This window comes from Conger conger, chromosome 3 (assembly GCF_963514075.1).
Source record: "Conger conger chromosome 3, fConCon1.1, whole genome shotgun sequence".
Lineage (NCBI taxonomy): Eukaryota > Metazoa > Chordata > Actinopteri > Anguilliformes > Congridae > Conger > Conger conger.
Genome location: NC_083762.1, coordinates 15,036,521 through 15,051,441, shown reverse-complemented (window position 1 = coordinate 15,051,441; position 14,921 = coordinate 15,036,521). Strand labels below are relative to the sequence as shown.

General features: G+C 44.1%; 1 protein-coding gene across 1 annotated transcript in view; it reads left to right on the top strand.

Annotated features, from left to right (window-relative positions):
* The window catches only part of rin1b (Ras and Rab interactor 1b), a 41,513-nt gene continuing 26,592 nt past the window's right edge, over positions 1-14,921 (top strand). Inside the window, exon 1 of the mRNA XM_061236465.1 lies at positions 1-359. The gene's annotated coding sequence lies outside the window, so the exon portion shown is untranslated. The remainder of the gene's footprint in view (positions 360-14,921) is intronic.

The following is a 14,921-nucleotide window of genomic DNA, read 5'->3' as shown; positions in this document are numbered from 1 at the left end:
GACGGGTGTACGCATGCGTAAATCAAAAGTACTGTAATTCCTTTGCTCAGAAAAAAGTTTGATAGTGTTAGGAAATGAGCAGGAGAGAGAAAGCAAAAGAGACGCAAGGAAGACGGGGATAGAGTTAAACCCTGAATCACTGCTATAGAGGAAGTAAGGAGAGAGGAACCGATTTCCCCTCACACACAATGCGTCTCCATCAAGTAAAGATCGGGTTCCTGAACAACTAAGACAACTAATTCAACATGAGGAAAATAGACATAAGTTAGACAGTGTCTGCGTCCGCTTCTAAGAATCTCATGGATTGAACTACAAAATTTGTACACGCCTCTGCCAGCCTCTAGGGAGAAAGCGAGAAGGTAAGTAGTGATCTTAGAACAATGTCCTTGTAGCCTCTGTCAATATTTAGCGGTGGGATTTCTTTGCGAGATGTCCCCGAATCGATGGTCACTGAAGACAGTATAAGCGCACGGGCACGCGCAATCGGTGAACAAAAATTACAGATCCTAAGGTGGACTCAAAATAATACAGAGGAGGAAAGGTTCTGTACCTGAAGTGTTTTATACTGATACGCGTAAAATCGTATATGGCAAACCGATACTTTTTCTGTGTTTTTTTTTATTTGTAATGGTATAATTGGATCATTTCTTCTAAGTTGATCATTATATACGCTTGTATACAGGCAGAAAAACACGAGTTACATGCGTCACCACAGACCATCAAAGAAAGAAAGAAAGAAAGGCTTTTAGTAGTTGTCTGTCATTGAAGAGGTGCTCAGTAATCACAGTTGTTAAGAAGTCGCCAAAACCGGTCTCCGCTTTATCATTTTTACAACGGTAGCTAAAAGCGACAAGTGTTTATAAAAGAGATCTACTGAAATGTGTTCAACTGAAAAACCGGCGTGATATTTTACAAGTTTGCTGAAATCTTACAGCAGACAGATCGAAGCAGTACATTGTGAACAACAGCTGCCCTTTGGAAGTATAGTTTTATTATTACTACATGAATTGGGTAATTTATAAACTACAATTTTAGATGGGAGCTATCCCGCCATCCGCCTGTTGCAGTTTTGAAGTTAAAGAAAGCTTGATAATAAGGTAATATGGTTTATAGACGGCACTTTACCGGGAGAGCGTTTTTTTTACAGTCTCTACCCACACTATCCAAGCCTGATCCAGTCTTCGAGAACAGAAAATGAAATATCGTTACATAATTCCCACTGAGTGCACTTGCGCGCGTGCTCGCGCCTGTGTGACGATGTCTGTACGCAGGACTGACTACAGGTATCCTGCATTTACATTTTGACTGAGAAAACTGAAATGTCAAGGGATTTACGACGGCTAGAAACAGTGGCGAAAATCGAAATGTATCGTTGTATAACCTGCTTCTGTCTAACTTATAGTGTTTGACAAATTCTACCAAAATGAACTGTGATTGATGCAAGATAATTCGTTGGATAATTCGAATTTAATTTGAATATCAACGACTGTTTTCAACTCCTCTAACAGAAGGAGTTGTTCAACATGAATATTTTCGCAGCAAAAATCTGGTGGTCCACAACAAGATTCCTGAATAAAAAACAGAAGGCAAATATACAAAGGTATATTAAAAAAAAACCCTTTAGGTCCTATCTGTTGTATACTCTAAGCCCTTAGACACACAGTTCCAAACCCATAATCGCATACAATCCTCCTGGAAAGTAAGTACATTTTGTAAGTTTCCCTTTCACGTCTGTTGTTACCTGAATCTCTAATAGAGTATCACATATAAAACTACCAGTGCAATGTTGGAATTAGCGCTAGATGCTTGACTTTACTCATTACCTAACACCTCGGATTCTGGTCCTGAGCCTGTCGTACTGATGACAGGCCTGGTTTTGAGGGACATGATTCAGTTTCCGCCCCCAGAGAGGGGTGTTGTAAGGAAGGGGAGGGTTGGGACGACTCCAAGGACCCTGATTGACAGGGACCCTGAGAAATATTCTGGGGTTGTGGGGCCCAATGTGCAATCTTTTCATCAGGCCCAAAATCTGTGGTGGTTCCCCATGCCCCCAGGTAACTATGTCTTAAAATACCAAGGTTGTCCTTAGTTTTGGAATTGGATTGCTTTGTATTCTTATGTGTTGTGGGGATGAGTGGTTGAGTGGGCGGTGGAAGGGGGGTTGGGGTGTGACAGTACTGAAGCTGCTGTGATGAACTGGACCTATTCAATCATAGCGATCCTCGGCCCAGGACATTCAGTAACTACCCAGGTAAAACACAACTGTGGGCCCAATCCGGTGAATGGTCAGAAATGTTGCTTGACTGCTGGCAATGGACTCTACCAGCATTTATACAGTTAGGCAAGGATGCATTCTTGTGGTGAAAAGTCGGTGAAGGTGTTTGGGTGAAAAACTGGATACATTTGATTAAAAAGTGAAAGTTCTAGTGTGTTCCATGCTATATCCAGGTATAGACCTGAGTGATCAAATAGGCCTAGTCCCTATCTTTGTTGTTCTCTTGAAACTGTGCTTCCCTCTCGGGTCTTTCAGCGCACTTGTTCCTGGTGGTGGGTATGCACTTTGCACTCAACCAAATGCCAATAATGTAATATAATGAGATATACTAGGGTGATAACCTAGTCTGTTTATCTCCAAACAGCCTATATTTCCACCCCTCTAGATGTCTATATTCCAGCTTTTGCTCACAGTCCAGTCAGTTTGAACCAAACACTGAAAGTTAACAGCCAGAGCCTCATGCCAATGACTCAGACTGCTGTGGCATCAGGCCTCCGCGGTGCCAGCATCGCTCTAAACCCCTCTGCTGAAGGAAAAAACAGCCAGCTCCCTGCTCAACATCAGACCAGCTCCCTGCTCAACATCAGACCAGCTCCCTGCTCAACATCAGACCAGCTCCCAGCTCAACATCAGACCAGCTCCCAGCTCAACATCAGACCAGCTCCCAGCTCAACATCAGACCAGCTCCCAGCTCAACATCAGACCAGCTCCCAGCTCAACATCAGACCAGCTCCCTGCTCAACATCAGACCAGTCCCTAGTTCAACATCAGACCAGCTCCCAGCTCAACATCAGACCAGTCCCCAGTTCAACATCAGACCAGTCCCCAGTTCAACATCAGACCAGCTCCCAGCTCAACATCAGACCAGCTCCCAGCTCAACATCAGACCAGCTCCCAGCTCAACATCAGACCAGCTCCCAGCTCAACATCAGACCAGCTCCCTGCTCAACATCAGACCAGTTCCAAACTCATCATGATTTAGCTGGTTGACCAGTTCAGACCAGCTCCCAGCTCTATGTGATTTAGCTGGTTGACCGGTTCAGACCTGCTCCCAGCTCTATGTGGTTTATTGATTGACTAGTTCAGTCCTAGCAGGCCACCAGACCTACCAGCTCTGACAGTGTAGTACAGCTCATAACAAGCATCAAAGCATTCAAAGTTCCTGTTACACAGTGCTTGTGGTATACATTTTGTCAATGTATGCCAGTCTAATGACATCAGTGGTATCCAAGTTGTAATACATGACTGGTTATGACAGGTGTTAAGCTGTGTCAACTTTATGGTGTACGGTTTGAAGGCATACAGGGCAGGATTTGTTAGCCTTGCCATGGTCCTGTGTTTACAATCAAAGAGGTCTACCCTGCCCTGCCCACTCACCTCCTTTTTTATATTTCAAATCTGTTTGAAATAACAAAAAGTCATTTTTATCTTTATATTTACGTTTTTAGATTGCTGTCGCTAGGGAGGAAAAGCAATTCCAAAGTTGACTCTAGTTTTTGCTTCGCTGCACTTTGCTTCGTCACCTCCACCTGGAGTGGAAAAGATCTGCAATGCGTGCAGGTTTTGTTATTGCTGGTTATTCTGAAAGTGTAGGCTACTTAGTGGATAATAATGGATAAATTGAATTCATGATTTAATTTGAAGCTGTGTGTAACTTGCCAATTGATTAGTCTTGTATCGGTACTATACCCATCCTCACATTTGATTCAATTTATTATTTATTATTTACGAAAATGTTCATGGACATCAAAATTGAAGCCCAACAGCAAACAACAGGTTCTTCCTCTCCAGATCTTTCTCCACAATAAATATTTGGTTACCAGAACGAGAGGGCACAAATGGAAAGTGGCAAATTCAGTATAGATATTAGGAAGTCTTTTTTCCGACAGCGAGTGGTCAATGTGTGGAATAGCTTGCCAGGACGTGTAGTCGAGGGGGAAACGCTGGGGGTTTTCAAGACCAAGCTTGATACAGTGCTAGATACTATTCAGCTTTTAGTCAAACTATGCAGTAGGTCCAATTTAGTGGGAGGAAAAGGCGAGCATTGGTGGGCTGAATTGCCTAATCTCGCCATTACGTTATTTTATGTTGTGTTAAGTCTTGCTATCAGATTGAAATACCGAAATCAATGTGCCTCATGTTAATTACTAGGCTAACTATAATTAAGATTTTCGGGTAGTATAATTTTTGTTCGAGAAACGTTCAAAAATTTGCTCTGAAAATGATGCTGTTACATTTTATAGTTATAGTTACAGTGTAAACTCTGCCAAGAATTATTATCTTTATAGTGATGATTGTAGTTATCTGTTCTGCTGAGTACATTATGCAGAAGACCAGAGTCTAGGCAGTGCCTAATTTATCACACAAAATACATTTATTCCTCTATTACGATTCATGTATGCGAAAACAGGCTTCAGTTTGTTTCCGATGTGGACATACATATTTCTAAGTTGTGCCAAGTAAAAGATCAAAGGTCCTTCATCAGAATTATGGAAGCATATTGATTTTTTCATTTTTCTACATGTAAAACTCTAGGTGATACATAGCTATAAAAATACTAGCACCAAAACTGGGCACTATGCCTTAGACACAAATGTGCAGTTTCTTCATTTATCCCTCCTATTTTGTTAAGATTTTATGACAGCTTTTATGTTTGGGGTCAAATTGACCCCAACATTTTGAATTGACAAAAAATTATCGTGATAGAAAGATTTTGACAGTTGTGTGTTGCCTGCTCATTGTCTCCCAAATGAAAAATATCTGAGAAACATTTCATTTTAGAGCCTGAGGTTAGACACGTGTTTGGGAATATGCCACTAGAATCACCCACAAAGAAATCTGGGATGAATATAAAAATGGTTGTATATTCTCCTACATTTTATACAGCTACAGAGGGTGAAGCTAACCCCGCCCAATGCCTTTGTATGCAAAGTGTGCACAGGACCATGTATAGAATTATGTTTATTTCATTTGGTGGGATCATTTACTGTTTAATTCCACCAAATTAGACAATTAGAAAAATGATACAGTTTGAATGTGAGATGTCAAACACTGAATGGGGTCAAATAGACCGCAAACATAATATGGAGGCTAAACTGAAGATGAAACAAAAACATTTTGCGGGGAGAAATAACGAGAGAAGGGAAGACCTATAGAAAGCATATCATCCCACGCGCACCATCTTTCGCGCCCAAATTTATGTTGTCTGAACATCCCACTAAGCTCCCGGATTACCTGACATAAAAAGCTCTAATTTCAAAATGGTAGTGTGAACAGCGCCGGTGTCAGAGCCTTCAAACAGCGTCTACTTGACACAAGTGCTGTAAACATGATCATTAAAAATCACAGAAGTAGAGTAATAACGTGACCACCTTGTGCTTAGGTTTTAATTTATGTTACACATTATTTTGCTGACGCTTTTATGCAAAGCGACTTACGTTTCTAGGTCCCAGTCATGTGCCTTAACCGCTACACTACAAGCTGCCCCGTTTTACCTAGCCGAGGTATACTCATATCCCGATTGTAAATTGATTGATTAATTCATGTCATTGATTGGGCAGAAATCTAATGTGGCTAACTATATACTGTATCAGCCTGAAGGACCAGATTCGAGTGTCCATGGCCTAGCCTGTTAGGATCCAAACAAAGCCATTATGGGGCGGTTGTCGGAATGTAAACTGTGACACATCAGCCAGTTTGAAGCGGCTCTTCAGATCATTATTCACGGGGGAAGTGGGAAAAGCGTACTTTGAACAGCGCGTTACTGGAAAGTGGTGCTCGAGCTGGCGTTCGCGCCGAACGGACGCTTGGTGGGATTTTGGAGGGTGCGTGCGGGCTGGTGTCGTGACGGCCTTTGCCCCGTGCTTCCTCCGCCCCTTGTGTCTCTCTGACTCGCACAACGCCGCTTCATGGTGTCATTGCAGACTGAGAGGCAAACTGTCATTTCCAGGTTGTTATTAGAAAGTGTTAGCCCCCTATCGCACCCCGCCCTCCCCCACCCAAACCCCCTGCTTCTAAACTCACTGCCATTTTGGGCCTTCTCAACCACTCTTTAACCTCTCCTGTCTCAAGTTCTGGGCTGGCATCTAGGCCTTATTGTTGTCCAGGGGTTTGCAAATTAATTGCCCCCACCCCCACCCCTGTGCATGCTGGCTTTTGTTTTTGCAGACCCTGTTTCATAGCAAGCAGTTCATTGATGTTAGTTGCATTTAAAGTCTTTGTGTTTGATGATGATGATGATGATGTGATGGCGTTGATTTACCCTATTTAAGGCCATATGGTGTCACATACAGCTACAATTTAGTCAGTCAAATCAACTTGTTTCCTTTGTCTATTATGCACAATATGGAAACAGACATCTGAGGAGGAATTTCAAGAGTTTGGCTTATGGGTGTTCTGTCACTCATTTTTTAAAGCTTTATTCTCCCAATGCTGGCGTACCCCAGGGCCCCATACTCACCAAAAACTGTTAGAAATGTCTCAGTGCTGCTTATTTCTGCATTCCACTTTAGCCCCACCACAGTCATGATGTCAGCGTACCTCTTTTGTCTGTTTGCGTTTTAACCGCTGATTTTTTTAATTTGCACTAGTCAGATTATCGGCACCTGACTGGTTAGAATACTTTATGTAAACACCTACTGGGTGACCCACCCAAGAAAGCCTTTTTGTAAATTGTTTAGTAGGCGGGGCCAGGCTTAAAGGAGTAACATGGTGTTTGGTCACACTTTCTTTATATGCAATTTGCACAAGAGCGCATTGAAGAAACATGATGAAAGTGTCGTGTCTAGGAAACGACAGAGTCCAAATCTTCAATTTGTCGAAAAACATCTTCGCAAGGGAAAAGACTGACACCAGGCAGCAAGATCTTCAGGAAAATCAGACTTTATTAGCACACGTGCATAAAGCCGGATCAGCTCTCCAGAACTGAACCCCGACTGGCATTTGTACACCCATTTTATACACAGTTACTCCACCTACAACTCCTCCTCAAACCTCATTCTGGCAAATCACCCACACTCTTCTTATCGTAACTCCTCCCAACGCTCCTCCCACAACGTCATTGTGGCAAATTGCCAACGGTCCTTATGCTCTGCCAACTCTGTACAAAGTTCAGGGCATTCTGCCAACTACGTGTCCTCACTTCACCCCGCACCTGCTCTTGGCAAACTACCAGACCTCATAAAGTTCTGGATGTCCTCCCTCTAACACGTCATCCATACACGTCACTCTGCATCTTTAGCTTTTATAAGACAAACTAAGCAGCAGTAATCATTGAAAATATACAGACAAACTAAACATTTCATTAATATTCACTTCTAATATACTTTTCTAATATACAGACATACTAAACATTTGATTAATTATTCTCTTCTAAGGGAATAAATGTACGTAGCATTCTTTGCTCTCATTTCAACAGTTTTCACTGTGGTTTCTTGCGTTTTCATAAGCTCAGCTATAATTAATGTTCAAGGTCAAATAGATACACTTCTGGCATAAAACATTGAGAGTCCCGGAGAAATCAGCTGCATAGTCATATCTTGCTCTGCCCGTGTCCTTGACAGTTTGGTCTACACAGTTCAAGACGGGGCCCCCCCCCTGCCAGCTGGCTGGGCTCACTGTGTAATCCTGGCACAATTTAGCAGTTAATCAGTTTGAAACTATACAGGGTACATATCATACTTTAATACAGATATATTGATAAACTTTTAGCACACATCGTCGAGAGTTTTGGAGGAACCAGCCTGCTCACTAAGGCGGAGTCTGATTTTGACTCGTGATTGGTTATCATGATTTTAGGAGGGAGATCTTTCGTTCTGTGAATTTTCCCCTACAAAAGATTTGGGAGAAGTAAGCGTTTTAAATGTATCGTCCTATATTCAACCGGTTGAGAATGTTCTCCTAGTAGTGCATCACACGAGGATAACCACTCCCCTTATCCCTCCCATATAACCCGTGACCCACAGTTTGCGCCGCTGACCAACAGGAAAGTGGGGGCACGTCATAGCTATTTGACAGTTCTCATTACCACGCTCTGACAGTTTGGGTGAACTTTTATAGAGGGAAATTTAGGCTGAGAAAAATAAGTTTTCAAATACATTTAAATGACTGAATAATACAAAAATTATGCACATTTGTTTTGTTGTTACCTAAAGACAACTGGCAAGTGTCACATTCAACCACCATGTTACTCCTTTAAACAGTGCATGCAGTTACTCTTTAAAGAGTAAAGTTTTGGTGTATCTGATGGCCGCAGAGCCCTAACCCTCAAATATTCACCTCATAGATGACACTTGTAAATGGCAAATGGCAGGCATTTATATAGCGCCTTTATCCAAAGCGCTGTACTATTGATGCTTCTCCATTCACCCATTCATACACACACTCACACTGACGGTGATTGGCTGCCATGCAAGGCCCCGACCAGCTCGTCAGGAGCATTTGGGGGTTAGGTGTCTTGCTCAGGGACACATCGACACAGCCCGGGCGGGGGATCAAACTAGCAACCCTCCGACTGCCAGACGACTGCTCTTACCGCCTGAGCCATGTCACCCCCACTTGTGGGCCAGGGGTTACGTGGCTATGGGTGAACTGGCAGTGTGATGACATTTCGTATTTTGTGTTGCGCTGTGACTGTGCAGTGAGCTGGACAGGCACTCAAACAGTGTATGTAGGACAACTGGAACCGGGTATCTCTGCATCCAATCAGAGTGGTCTGGCAGCGGCGAGATTTGAGGATCTGGAGGTGGGGCGGGTGGGCGGTGGTGATTAGTGGTGATTGCTACACTCCAGCAGGTGAATTCAGCTGTCACTGAAATGGATAAATGTTTTTTTTAAAAATATGTATTTTCAATCACTCTCTCTCTGTCTCCCTCTCTCCTTCTCCCTCTCCCCCTCCCTCTCTCTCTCCTTCTCCCTCTCTCCCTCCCTCTCTCTCCCTCTCTCCTTCTCCCTCCCTCTCTCCCTCCTTTTCTCCTTCTCCCTCTCTCTCCCTCTCTCTCCCTCTCTCCCTCTCTCTCCCCCTCTCTCTCCTTCTCCCTCTCTCTCCCTCTCTCTGTCGGTGGGTTATATAAGAGGGAGGCTGCGTGGGCTGTGTGATTTATGTAAGGGGGGCCCGAGTGTCCAGCGCTGCCTCTCCCTCACGCAGCCGCACGCGTCTGGAGTCAGGGCCTGGCTGTCACAGCCCTGTGGACCTGTGTTTATCTCCCTCCTGTAGGGAGGCACGTGTGTGTGTGTGTGTGTGCGTATGTGTGTGTGTGTCTGCGTGTGTGCCTGCCGAGATGCGTGTGTGTGTATGTGTGTGTGTGTGTGTGCCTGCGGAGATGCGTGTGTGTGTGTGTATGTACGTGTGTGTGTATGTGTGTGTGCCTGCAGAGATGTGTGTGTGTGTGTGTGTGTATGTACGTGTGTGTGTATGTGTGTGTGTGTGTGTGCCTGCGGAGATGCGTGTGTGTGCGTGCCTGCATGGATGCACGTGTGTGCATGTGTGTGCCTGTGCATACTTATGTGTGTGTACACATGTGCTGGCGTAGACGTGTGCGCATGTGTGCGCGCATGTGTGCCTGCTTGGATGTGTGTGTGTGTGTGCCTGTGCATATGTGTCTGTGTGCATGCGTGTGTGTCTCTGTAGTGAGCACTGTTTCAAACCAATCCAGTGCCATTTCGCAGGTGGGCAACCATGCCCATACCATATCATAACCACCGGGTCGCCAAATACTGATTTTGGGCAAAAATAAATCCCGACACAATTTTGTTGGTCTTTTTGAGATGTATGCTTTTTATACTTCCATGCTTGAAAACCGTATTACGTTTTAATGACACCTTAAAACAAAAACAAAAAATTGTCCATAGACTTAACATGGGGAGCCACAGAGCAAACTTGTAAACCAGGCTAGCTCATCCGAGTTTCAGAGTGAACACCATAACAACGGGAGGCGGCCATGTCCAGCGACGGTGTCGCAGGCGGGCTGCAGATGACAGTAGCAGCAGCCAGTCACACAGACTCTGCCCAAAGTCGCGCTCAGTTTGTGAAAACGTGTCAGATCCAGTAATGCTCTCAACCACTGCTTCATCAAAGCTGAACACATGCAGACATTGCATTGCATGTCATTAAAGACAAGCTGAAATCACAATTCACCTTTTCCTCAATTTAGTAGATTTTTCATAACCATATGAACACGCCTTAAAGTTTATATTTGAAAAAAGTTTCATTGTAATACTTGTGTATTTTCAGACAAAACAACTTTTTTCCCATCCACTTCCTGGAAATGTGATTTTAGAAAAATTTACGTCATTGTGTACCAGTGGGCGTAGTAGTCTACTACAGCGTTTTTAATACTTAAAAAAGGTTTAAAAATTCAAATTTATGCTCTGATTTTTTGTCTTTACTCTTATTTACAGCCTTCACAGCAAGTCGACAAAAGAACATAACAATATTCTCCTTTTCGGTTGTACAGTGGGCATCTGGAGTGTAGGCAGTTTTAGCATTTACATTACAACAGCTTCAGAAAGACAGCAGAAATAGCACATCCAAGCTAATATTAGCCCCCGCACACAGCTGTTCAGCGGATTACGAGGGAGAAATCGGTTTCGCATTGATTGTAAACATCATCGTATCGTCAAGACTTTACACTTCTGCCAGACCCCTCCGCATCCGCCACTCCCCTCACAGTCCCTGAAAGTGCCCTCCTGTCAATCATCTTTTCTCCACCGCCATCCCACCCCACTACAGTAGAGTCACTGTCTATCTGCTGTAGAGTCCAACGTAGGGCGACAGGTGGTAACAGCAGTCGTCTGGCAGTCGGAGGGTTTGCCGGGTCGATTCCCACCCCTGGGGCGTGGGAAGTCCCGAGTGACACCTAACCCTAAATGCTCCTGACGAGCTGGTTGATGCCTTGCATGGCCGTCAGGTGTGTGAGTGTGTGTATAAGTGGGTGAATGAGAAGCATCAATTGTACAGCGCTTCGGATAAAGGTGCTATATAAATGCCAACCATTTACTAGAAACATTCTGCTACAGACAGGACTGAATGCTGAGCATTTCTAAAGAGCCTACTGGCTATGGTTCATGACTAGGCTCTTGATGATGAGTGGTTCAAGCCCTGGTGTAGCCATAATAAGATCTGCACGGCTGTTGGGCCCTTGAGTAAGTCACTTTCAATGAAAAATTCTTTTTTATACATAAGTAATATATGTACTTGTTAGCATGTAGTAAATTGGTACACTAGGAGTACATTTACTAGGTAGATGTACAACAGATGGTACAACTAATGCTATTACATAGCCATTAGCTGCTTAGAGCACTACATCTATTTAAAGGTAAGATTTTTGTGTTAAAACGTTGTTACAAGACCATTGGAAATCCCTTCCTATCTTTGAAAAAGGCTCACTGACATGTTGACTCACCCTCTGCCTGTGTTTATAGTCCTTAAATTAGCGTTTCAAAATATACAGTTGATGGGCCGGCACTCAGTACCAAAACATCATATAGCTGTACAATAATTCAAACTCATTGGTTGAAAATTGGTTCTAATTGCCACTGCTAATGGCGTTTCAGCGTCACAGAGAAGGGGTGGGTTGTGGTTTGAGTGTGTTTGTTGCTGCAATTCCTCTCTTGACCGTTAGAAGGCCGAAATTACCTATTGTACCTTTAACATTATGTTGTCGATTTTTGTATTAACTACCGCTACAGGTTGTGACAGGCAGACAGATGGCTGAGCCTGAGTTCTGCTCATTGCCAAAACCTTTATGCGTACACTTATGTAAGTTGAAGAGCATCTGCTATATGTAAATAAATCACTGTACGTTAGCTGCGAAATCTACTGGAAAATCAGACTTGTAAAACCCAGAAAAAAAAAATTCTCCCTGCTTTATCTAGCTACCTTTTCTGAGGAGTTTTCCGGCCTGTTCCAAAAAAACCTGTCGCTCCGGGAGGGGAACGCGAGTGCCTGCGTCTGATTGGGAATGCCTGGTCGGATGTGTAGGCCTTTGTTGCCACGGCAACCATCTGCTGCTATGCTCGAACACTCTCTGGCAGCCCACACAGTGTCACCACTGTGACATCCTGCATGAAGTTTTGAGAGAGGGGAAGAGAGAGAGAGAGAGAGAGAGCGAGGGAGAAAGAGAGAGGGAGAGAAGGAGGGAGAGAGAGAGACAGAGGGAGAGAGAGAGGGAGGGAGAGAGAACGAGAGAGAAAACGCAAGGAAAAGAGAAGGAAGAGAGCAGGTAATTGGATAGAAGAAAAAGGAAATAATTACTGTGCCTCCAAGTCATATCAAAGCCAACCAAAAAGGTGTACAAAAGATAACATGGACCTGTCCAACTTCTTGACACACACACCTGCGCGCACACACACACACACACACACGCACGCACCCGCACCCTTAGAGACAGGCACACACATACATACGCACATATACACACACCTACAAATACATGTATGTGGACACAGACACACACACACAGAAATACACACACACTCACATTATTGCAGTCCCTCAAAATCAACAGAGCCACCACAAGGATGTAATAAATTTGTAGGGGGAACTCGATAATTTGAGAAATTAATTAGCAAAAAAAACCTTTCACAGCCCTCTCCCCCATTATAACGGCGTGTCCCTCGGACAACATCGGCCAGGTGCACTCCGGTTTTGCGTCAAAACAGAACAGGAATAGAATAATGGCAGGAACTTTCAGCCGCATCGTACTTGGAGAGCCTGATTCATATTCCGCCTCCTACACCGGCGGGGGGAGGGCTGGGGGCTGGGGGGGGGCGAGGCGGGGGGCGGGGGGGGGGGGGCTGATGGTGCGCTCGTGGGTGTTTGGGGGCGTTGTGATTAAATTGGAGCCGCAGCCGCTGCTCATACTAGCGCGCCCGTGTGTGTGTGTGTGTGTGTGTGTGTGTGTGTCAAAGCTCGGCTTCAGACACCCTCAGTGCATCAGCATCATGAATTGGGCTTTAATGTGAATAATCTTGTGCCTCGCTCCCTCGTTCTCCTTCTGAAAAATGTCTGCCTCTACACCACGGTGCAGTAAAATCCACCCCTCTTCTCTTTTGTTTGCTCGAGTGCATCTGTATTAGCCGCCTTCCGCGCTGTGATTAGGAAGGCTTTTAGTTTTTCTTTATGGTAAATTTTAAACCCTGTTATACCATTACGTGTGATTGGTTGTGTACTGTACATATTATCTGGGCACTTATTTTAAGCTTGATGCCTCATTAGTGATATGCTCCATCCTCTTCCGTGTCTGCGCTGTTATTCTCATAGTGCTTACGCTGCACGCATCATGCTATGACAGCCGTGCCTCTGTGGAAGAAAATGTGTCAGATCTATGAATTATTATTCACCCCATTAATGTGTGAGATCACAAATACCTGTACGTGATTAGAATGCTTTTACTAACTGAACATTTCAATACAACTGTAATAATCTCTACTGGTAAAATGAAAGCAGTGGAGTTCTAGAACACAGACATACACATTTGAAAAAACCCCACAAAAAGACAGTGTAAAAAACCTTCTCTTCAAAGGATTTTAAAGGTCCTGTATTGTGTAAAATGACATTCCCCTTGCTATGTGGATTATAAATGAGTTGAAGGTGTTATAAAAACACTGTGAACACATGAAAACACACATAAATCCATGCTATCCGTATAAATGAAATGTCCATTTAAACAAGCCGTTTGGACCACCGTGAACCTATGACATCACAACAATCTGCCTGTTAGCTTCAGCATGGCCCACCTACAAATCCGAGCTCTCCGTACAAACCAAGCTTGTTGGAGCTAGCCAGCCAATCAGAACAGTGGTTCATTGATATCAATGAGCCTTAAAGAGACAGGCGGTGTTTTGAAACCCCATACTTAGCATAGTACTGCATATTCATATTTAAAAGAAAATGAGGCTGAAATGTAATATGTGTAGTTTCTGTGGTTTCGAACACAGCCACAGTTACAAGGTTACACAGCCACAGTTACGTTTTGGTAAAGCTTGTGAGAGGCACTGGAGAATTGACATGGAAAACTGGATAGAGATTGGACCGATGGATTTCACCTTATGGATATCAGGACCTAACATAAAACACTGGGAAGGTGTACAATATGGGACCTTTAAATGTGCAGGTTCCATTGAAAAGCATTCATTCATTCATTCATTCATTCATTATCCTAACGTGCTGATCCTGAACAGGGTCGCAGGGGGCCGGAGCCTATCCCAGCATACATTGGGCGAAAGGCAGGAATACACCCTGGACAGGTCACCAGTCCATCGCAGGGCATACACACCATTCACTCACACACTCATACCTATGGGCAATTTAAACATCTCCAATCAGCCTAACATGCATGGCTTTGGACTGTGGGAGGAAACTGGAGTACCCGGAGGAAACCCACGCAAACACGGGGAGAACATGCAAACTCCGCTCAGAGAAGCCCCGGCCGACGGGGATTCGAACCCAGGACCTCCTTGCTGTGAGGCGGCAGTGCTACCCACGGCACCATCCGTGCCACCCCCATTGAAAAGCAGAATAAGGAAAAGGAAGAGAGGTACTTACATTGACCGGTTGGGAGCTTTCCCAGTATGCATTGGGTGAGGAAAAAAAGCATTTATAATAAAATATTACAAGGGCATAACTTTAGTTTACATAGATCCTGAG